The sequence below is a fragment of the Salvelinus alpinus genome, chromosome 39 (genome assembly GCF_045679555.1).
Source record: "Salvelinus alpinus chromosome 39, SLU_Salpinus.1, whole genome shotgun sequence".
Classification (NCBI taxonomy): domain Eukaryota; kingdom Metazoa; phylum Chordata; class Actinopteri; order Salmoniformes; family Salmonidae; genus Salvelinus; species Salvelinus alpinus.
The window spans coordinates 8,355,258-8,364,617 of record NC_092124.1 but is presented as its reverse complement, the minus strand read 5'-3'; the positions used below and the strand labels follow the sequence as shown (position 1 = coordinate 8,364,617).

The 9,360-nt window shown below is 44.5% G+C and overlaps 1 long non-coding RNA gene across 1 annotated transcript; it reads left to right on the top strand.

Moving 5' to 3' along the window:
* Positions 1–610: 610 nt before the first annotated feature.
* LOC139566818 (uncharacterized) lies at positions 611–8,892 on the top strand. The gene is made up of 3 exons (XR_011673160.1): positions 611–710; positions 938–1,059; positions 7,070–8,892. It is a non-coding gene; the product is annotated as an uncharacterized lncRNA (long non-coding RNA).
* The last annotated feature ends 468 nt before the right edge of the window (positions 8,893–9,360 follow it).

Here is a 9,360-nt window from a genome sequence, read left to right as displayed (position 1 = left end):
TATGTGAAATATGCCTAATTTGAATTAATTGTCAAAGGTGCAAGATATACTGTTGCATGTAGGTCTAGATTATTTATGGACTGATCACATGGCAGTATCAAAACATTATTTCAACAACTCCAAAGTAATTGCATCTGGCGCAGGAACCACTGACTCGCTGCATTGTTCTATTACCAAGACACCTGCTGGTAACTCTTAACTGGTTAGGACAGCTCAAGAGGTCTCCTAAATATCTGTCAACTAGGTGTGACTCTTATGACTAAAGAGGCTTCATGCATGACCCATTAAAGTAGGAGTAAACTCCCACTGGGCACAGAAGTCTATTCCATGTTGGTTCAAACGTGGAAACAACGTTGATTCAACCAGTGTGTGCCCAGTGGGATGTCTCTATTCTCAACCTATTCTGCATACACCTAACAGCACTTTATTACCAATCACTTAATTATATATAAATATACATAGTGTCAAGTAATCAAATCAACTAACATGTTTGCAATCTCATTACCCAATCAGAACATGCTCCATAGCAGAACCCTACAGCAGGGTGTTCATATCAGATGTCTTGTTCCAACATCCTCTCACTCTGTATCTCTTACAGTCAGTCAACATGGAGGATGGGAAGAATGATCTGCTGCTGGTCAAAGAGGAGACAGTAGAAGACGGACCAGAGAGCATTGATCTGCTGAGTGGACTAAAGATGGGGGAGCAAGGTAAGGGAGAAATAAGTATAACCTACATACAGTAATAGATCTTCAATGGGAATAGTGATGCACCTGGCTATAGTTTTTTTCTTCATTCATAAAATTAAATCAATGCAACTTATGTTGACACAAAAACACACATTATAATGTATGAACTTGACCAGGTAATTGACAAAAAATAAACTGTAGAGTTTTCTCTGCCATGTTTGTAATGTCTATTTTGTAACTTCATTCAGGTGGTTGGCTGGAGGCTAACAGAGGAGACTGGGCAGCCATCTTTGATTCCTAGACCCAGACCGATGCAGTCAAGTGCCCAGGGAAACTGAGCAGGCAATGGACCAGAGGCGACATAGTGGAGGTCAGTGGATGGGACAAAGTCCTGGGGGACGACACTGTTAACCACAAACAGAAACAGACAGTCGAACAAAAAACAACATCCAAACTTAGTCTCCATGATAACAGACTGGCTGTGATCAGGACGAGGCGTAGATTTGGTCGACGGGGAGGTGTCCGTATGCAGGGGGAGAGCTAGCGATGCTCCGTCCTGCTCCTATAGTTGTGATTCAGAGAGACTGATGGCGCCTCAGGTTAACCCCCTAACAGGTGCTGCCTTCAGCCTGCCTTCTATGGGATCTATCAACTGGAACATGGACCCTGCAACAACACAGACACTTCCTGGCCTTCATCCTCCTCACACTCTCCTTATGTTAAACCAGACCTCAGAAAATGTCGGTGTCTCAACACTAAATGGCTGCACAAGCCCATTGACAGTAGTAGAGATGGAATCAGTAACGTTGGAAGTGTCAAAGTGAAGCGCTTCAGTTTTCCCAAACAGATGGAGATCTACCAGAGGATGCACACGGTGGAGAAACCCTTCGGCTGCCACCTGTGCCGGGCCAGTTTCTCCCACCCGTCCAACCTGAAGAGGCACCAGAGGGTTCACACAGGAGAGAAATCCTACAGCTGCCCCCAGTGTGAGAAGAGGTTCTGAAGGAACCTGAAGGTCCACACGGGACATGCACGCACTGCGGGAAGAGGTTCTCAGAAAGGAGCTACCTCAGGATACACCAGCAGAAAATGCACACGGCCCATGTATAGTGTATTGTGTAATGTACATGTAATGTAGTACTTGTTAGTTTGTAGTTAATTCTGTTGATTTTGGCTGTACAGGGAACTTCAACTGGATGAAGTGAACTGAGGAAAGAATTCGTATGAGGCAGAGTAGATATGGTGATGGTTGGTTCGGTGGTGCCTGTAAAAATGTTGAAACTAGTGTCAGTGCTGGAAAAAGTACCCAAATGTCATACTTTAGTAAAAGTGAAGATACCTTAATTGAAAATGACTCAAGTAAAAGTGAAAGTCACCCAGTAAAATACTACTTGAGTAAAAGTATAAAGGCATTTGGTTTTAAATACACTTAAGTATCAAAAGTAAATGTACAGGGCCTCCTGAGGCCTCCGCAGCGGTCTAAGGCACTGCATCGCCGTGCTAGATGCGTCACTACAAACCCGGGTTCGAACCCAGGCTGTATCACAACCGGCCGTGATCGGGAGTCCCATAGGGCGGCGCACAATTGGCCCAGCGGGTCATGTTTCAGAGGATGCATGACTCGACCTTCGTCTCCCGAGCCCGTTGGGGAGTTGCAGCAATGAGACAAGATCCAAATTGTGCATTTATGCTTAGTGTGTCCACCAGATCAGAGGCAGTAGTGATGACCAGGGATGTTCTCTTGATAAGTGCGTGAGGAACATTTTCCTGTCCTGCTAAGCATTCAAAATGTAAGTACTTTTGGGTGTCAGGGAAAATGTATGGAGTAAAAAGTACATTATTTTCTTTAGGAATGTAGTGAAGTAAAAGTTGTCCAAAATATGAATAGTAAAGTATAGATGCCCCAAAAAACGACTTCAAATACTTTAAAGTATTTTTACTTAAGTACTTTACACCACTGACTGGTGTTTTATAGTGAGATAAGGATAGTGCCTTAATTCATGTTTACTTGACATGAAGTAGTGAAGATGTGCGTAATGTTGAACCTTTTCCAAAGTATTCTAAAATTCATTGTATCAAAGCTAGGGTACCAGATTTACAAAAAAGTTATTATTTTTGTCACGTATAGTTTTGTGAAATAAAAGTACTGTACTTCAAAGTCCCTTATGTGAGTGTATGACCCTTTTGTTGAAATTAAATACAAAATTGACTTTTTTGGGGCTGTATCATGTGTTTCCCTTATCTCAGTCAGCTCCTAGTGGCCAGGGACTTTAATGCAGGGAAACTTAAATCCGTTTTACCTAATTTCTATCAGCATATTAAATGTACAACCAGAGGGAAAACAACTCTAGACCACCTTTACTCCACACACAGAGATGCGTACAAAGCTCTCCCTCACCTTCCATTTGGCAAATCTAAACATAATTCTATCCTCCTGATTCCTGCTTACAAGCAAAAATTTAAGCAGGAAGCACCAGCGACTCGGTCAATAAAACAAGTGGTCAGATAAAGCAGATGCTAAGCTACTGGACTGTTTTGCTAGCACAGATTGGAATATGTTCCGGGATTCTTCCGATAGACTTGACGAGTACGCCACATCAGTCACTGGCTTCATCAATAAATGCATCGATGATGTCGTCCCCACAGTGACTGTACGTACATACCCCAACCAGAAGCCATGGATTACAGGCAACATCCGCACTGAGCTAAAGGAGCGGGACTCTAACCCGGAAGCTTATAAGAAATCATGCTATGCCCTCCGACGAACCATCAAACAGGCAAAGCGTCAATACAGGACTAAGATCGAATCATACTACACCGGCTCCGACGCTCGTCGGATATGGCAGGGCTTGGAAACTACTACAGACTACAAAGGGAAGCACAGCCGAGAGCTGCCCAGTGACACAAGCCTACCAGACGAGCTAAATTACTTCTATGCTCGCTTCGAGGCAAGTAACACTGAAACATGCACGAGAGCATCAGCTGTTCCAGACGACTGTGTGATCACGCTCTCCGCAGCCGATGTGAGTAAGACCTTAAACAGGTCAACATTCACAAGGCCGCAGGGCCAGACGGATTACCAGGACGTGTACTCCGAGCATGCGCTGACCAACTGGCAAGTGTCTTCACTGACATTTTCAACCTCTCCCTGTCTGAGTCTGTAATACCAACATGTTTCAAGCAGACCACCATAGCCCCTGTGCCCAAGAACACTAAGGTAACCCGCATAAATGACTACTGACCCATAGCACTCACGTCTGTAGCCATGAAGTGCTTTGAAAGGCTAGTCATGGCTCACATCAACACTATTTTCCCAGAAACCCTAGACCCACTCCAATTTTCATACTGCCCCAACAGATCCACAGATGATGCAATCTCTATTGCACTCCACACTGCCCTTTCACACCTGGACAAAAGGAACACCTATGTGAGAATGCTATTCATTGACTACAGCTCAGCGTTAAACACCATAGTGCCCTCGAAGCTCATCACTAAGCTAAGGACCCTGGAACTAAACACCTCCCTCTGCAACTGGATCCTGGACTTCCTGACGGGCCGCCCCCAAGTGGTAAGGGTAGGTAACAACACATCCGCCACTCTGATCCTCAACACGGGGGCCCCTCAGGTGCGTGCTCAGTCCCCTCCTGTACTCCTTGTTCACTCATGACTGCACGGCCAGGCACGACTCCAACACCATCATTAAGTTTGCCGATGACACAACAGTGAACCTGATCACCAACAACGACGAGACAGCATATAGGGACGAGGTCAGAGACCTGGCCGTGTGGTGCCAGGATAACAACCTCTCCCTTAACGTGATCAAGAATAAGAAGATGATTGTTGACTACAGGAAAAGGAGGACCGAGCACGCCCCCATTCTCATCGACGGGGCTGTAGTGGAGCAGGTTGAGAGCTTCAAGTTTCTTGGTGTCCACATCACCAACAAACTAACATGGTCCAAGCACACCAAGACAGTCGTGAAGAGTGCATGACAAAACCTATTCACCCTCAGCAGACTGAAAATATTTGGTATGGGTCCTCAGATCCTCAAAAGGTTCTACAGCTGCACCATCGAGAGCATCCTGACTGATTGCATCACTGCCTGGTATGGCAACTGCTCGGCCTCTGACCGCAAGGCACTACAGAGGGTAGTGCGTACGGCCCAGTACATCACTGGAGCCAAACTTCCTGCCATCCAGGACCTCTATACCAGGCAGTGTCAGAGGAAGGCCCTAAAAATTGTCAAAGACTCCAACCCCCCTAGTCATAGACTGTTCTCTCTGCTAACGCATGGCAAGCGGTAACGGAGCGCCAAGTCTAGGTCCAAGAGGCTTCTAAACAGCTTCTACCCCCAAGCTATAAGACTACTGAACATCTAATCAAAATGGCTACCCAGACTACCCCGTCTTTTACGCTGCTGCTACTCTGTTATTATCTATGCATAAATTACTTTATTAACTCTACCCACATGTATATATTTCCTCAACTAACCTGTACCCCCGCACATTGACTCTGTACCAGTACCCCCTGTATATACAGTTGAAGTCGGAAGTTTACATACACTTAGGTTGGAGTCATTAAAACTCGTTGTTCAACAACTCCACAAATATCTTGTTAACAAACTATAGTTTTGGCAAGTCGGTTAGGACATCTACTTTGTGCATGACGAGTAATTTTTCTAACAATTGTTTACAGACAGATTATTTCACTTATAATTCAGTGTATCACAATTCCAGTGTGTCAGAAGTTTACATACACTAAGTTGACTGTGCCTTTAAACAGCTTGGGAAATTCCAGAAAATTATGTCATGGCTTTAGAAGCTTCTGTTAGGCTAATTGACATAATTTGAGTCAATTGGAGGTGTACCTGTGGATGTTTTTCAAAGCCTACCTTCAAACTCAGTGCCTCTTTCTTGACATCATAGGAAAATCAAAAGAAATCAGCCAAGACCTCAGAAAAAAGTTGTAGACCTCCACAAGTCTGGTTCATCCTTGGGAGCAATTTTCGAATGCCTGAAGGTACCACGTTCATTTGTACAAACAATAGTACGCAAGTATAAACACCATGGGACTACGCAGCCGTCATACCGCTCAGGAAGGTTCTGTCTCCTAGAGATTAGCGTACTTTGGTGCGAAAAGTACAAATCAATCCCAGAACAACAGCAAAGGATCTTGTGAAGATGCTGGAGGAAACAGGTACAAAAATATCTATATCCACAGTAAAACGAGTAAAACATAACCTGAAAGGCCACTCAGCAAGGAAGAAGCCACTGCTCCAAAACCACCATAAAAAAAGCCAGACTACGGTTTTCAACTGCACATGGGGACAAAGATCATACTTTTTGGAGAAATGTCCTCTGGTCTGATGAAACAAAAATAGAACTGTTTGGCCATAATGACCATCGTTATGTTTGGAGGAAAAAGGGGGATGCTTGCAAGCCGAAGAACACCATCCCAACTGTGAAGCACGGGGGTGGCAGCATCATGTTGTGGGGATGCTTTGCTGCAGGAGGGACTGGTGCACTTCACAAAATAGATGGCATCATGAGGCACGGAAAATTATGTGGATATATTGAAGCAACATCTCAAGACATCAGTCAGGAAGTTAAAGCTTGGTCGCAAATGGGTCTTCCAAATGGACAATGACCCCAAGCACACTTCCAAAGTTGTGGCAAAATGGCTTAAGGACAACAAAGTCAAGGTATTGGAGTGGCCATCACAAAGCCCTGACCTCAATTCAATAGAAAATTTGTGGGCAGACCTGAAAAAGCGTGTGTGAGCAAGGAGGCCTACAAACCTGACTCAGTTACACCAACACTGTCAGGAGGAATGGGCCAAAATTCGACCAATTTATTGTGGGAAGCTTGTGGAAGGCTACCCAAAACGTTTGACCTAAGTTAAACAATTTAAAGGCAATGCTAGTGTATGAATTGTGAAAAACTGAGTTTAAATGTATTTGGCTAAGGTGTATGTAAACTTCCGACTTCAACTGTAGCCTCGCTATTGTTATTTTACTGCTGCTCTTTAATTATTTATTACTTTTATTTCTTATTTTTTTAGGTATTTTTCTTAACTGCATTGTTGGTTAAGGGTTTGTAAGTTAGCATTTCACTGTAAGGTTGTTGTATTGTTGTATTCGGCGCATGTGACAAATACAATTTGATTTGACTTGATTTACCTAATTCTTGAATCAACACATATGGAAAAAAATATATAACAATAAACTCCAATGGCTACATATTGTTAGGTATTTGAATGAAAGGGTTAGAGATGGGCTTTACTGTGGTTAACATTTTATAACATGTCACATTTCTGTGTGTACAGCAAAGAGTTTCTTTCTATAACGCCTTCATACTTTTATGTTCAATTTGTGTTTACAGTCTGCAGTCCATGAGGACCTGCGGATATCCGGTGTTGCTGGTGGGAGAGAGTGGACCTCTGAAGCAGCTGGTCACAAACCCTGACCCTTGGTCAGAACCAGTCACTCTTCCTTGCCGAGTCAGAACCAGGACCGAACCACGAGGGTCAGTGCAGGACTGGGACAGGGCCTGGGGCTAATAGGGATAGACCATCCTGTTTCCAGGGTTCCAGGGTGTTAAACACAAGAGGTACCTAGCCTATAACACAGCACACAATCCCAACAACACCCAAACAATGGCTCGAGGTCAAGGAGGGAGCTCAAAGACTAACCACCTGACTGAGGATGGTGGCTCCTGTTTCTACCTCCTCTGGTGTCATTGGGTCACAACGTGGGAGACCCAGCGTTAGGACGGACGCCAACAAGCAGTAGTACGCCTGCCCAACGTGTGGAAAGGGCTTCGCTTAGGCGAACTACACTACATGACCAAAAGTATGTGGACACCTGCCAGTCAAACATCTCATTCCAAAATCATCTAATATGGAGATGGTCACCCCTTTGCTGCTATACAATAGCATTAGTGAAGTCGGGCACTGATGTTGGCCGATTAGGCCTGACTCGCAGTCAGCGTTCCAATTCATCCCAAAGGTGTCAGATGGGATTGAGGTCAGGGCTCTGTGCAGGCCAGTCAAGTTCTTCCACACCAATCTTGACAAACCATTTCTGTATGGACCTTGCATTGTGCACGGTTGCATTGTTATGCTGAAACAGGAAAGGGCCTTCCCCAAACTGTTGCCACAAAGTTTGAAACACAGAATCGTCTAGAATGTTATTGTATGCTGTAGTGTTAAGATTTCCCTTCACTGGAACTAAGGGGCCTAGCCCGAACCATGAAAAACAGCCCTAGACCATTATTCCTCCTCCACTGAACTTTACAGTTAGCACTATGCATTTGGGCAGGTAGAGTTCTCCTGGCATCCCCCAAACTCAGATTCATCTGTCGGACTGCCAGATGGTGAAGCGTGATTCATCACTCCAGAGAACACGTTTCCACTGCTCCAGAGTCACGGCTGAGCCGTTGTTGCTCCTACATTTTTCCACTTCACAATAACAGCACTTACGGTTGACTTACGGTGCCACATTGAAAGTCACTGAGGTCCTCAGTAAGGCCATTATTACAGACAGAAATACTCCTCAATTTCATCAGCTGTCCGGGTGGCTGGTCTCAGATGATCCCACAGGTGAAGAAGCCGGATGTGGAGGTCCTGGGCTGGCGTGGTTACACGTGGTCTGCGGTTGTGAGGCCGGTTAGACGTACTGCCATATTCTCTAAAACGACGTTGGAGGTGGCTTATGGTAGAGAAATTAACATTACATTCTCTGGCAACAGCTCTGGTGGACGTTCCTGCAGTCAGCATGCCAATTGCACGCTCCCTCAAAACTTGAGACATCTATGGCATTGTGTTGTGGACAGAACTGCACATTTTAGAGTGGCCTTTTATTGTCCCCAGCACAAGGTGCACCTGTGTAGTGATCATGCTGTTTAATCAGCTTCTTGATATGCCACACCTCTTAGGTGGATGAATTATCTTGGGAAAGGATGAATGCTCACTAACAGGGATGTAAACACATTTGTGAACAACTTTTGAGAGAAAAAATTGAACATTTCTGGGATATTTTATTTCAGCCCATGAAAAATGGGACCAACACTTTTGCGATTATATTTTTGTTCAGTATAAATGCATATTCCCATGAAACTGATTGAGATCAAATAAATGGTTGTCATAGAGATGCAGTTTGGACGTTTCACCAGTATAAGGTCACAAATTATCATACATGATTGACAGCGATGGCCTGTTTTGAAATGAGGTATTCCTAACTTGGGGATTTAAAAATCTAAACTTTTGAGACAATAGGGTGTGTTCGTAAATTCAATCTGGAATGCAAAAGTGTGCTCTAGGTGTTCATAAATTCAGAGGGTTTCGCTCTGGAGCGTTCACACTGGACGCTCTGGCCGAGGAGTAGAGTTGATCCGAGCATTCTGACCTCACAACGGCAGTAATGCACCCAAGCTAACCGGCTAACGTTGCCTACCTTGCTAGCTACTTCCAGACACAAATGAGAGAACACCTCACTCTGACCATTTTACTTGCCCTAGCAGAGATGGTTAGGCTGTTTTCCCTTTATCCAGAGCGTTGGTGACTAAATCTGTTGCTGGCAACAATTTAATTACGCCTTTTTTTGCCTACGTTTACTGACATCCGCCATATTCAACGGGTGTTGAGCGTTCGTAAATTCATCAGTTATTCTGCG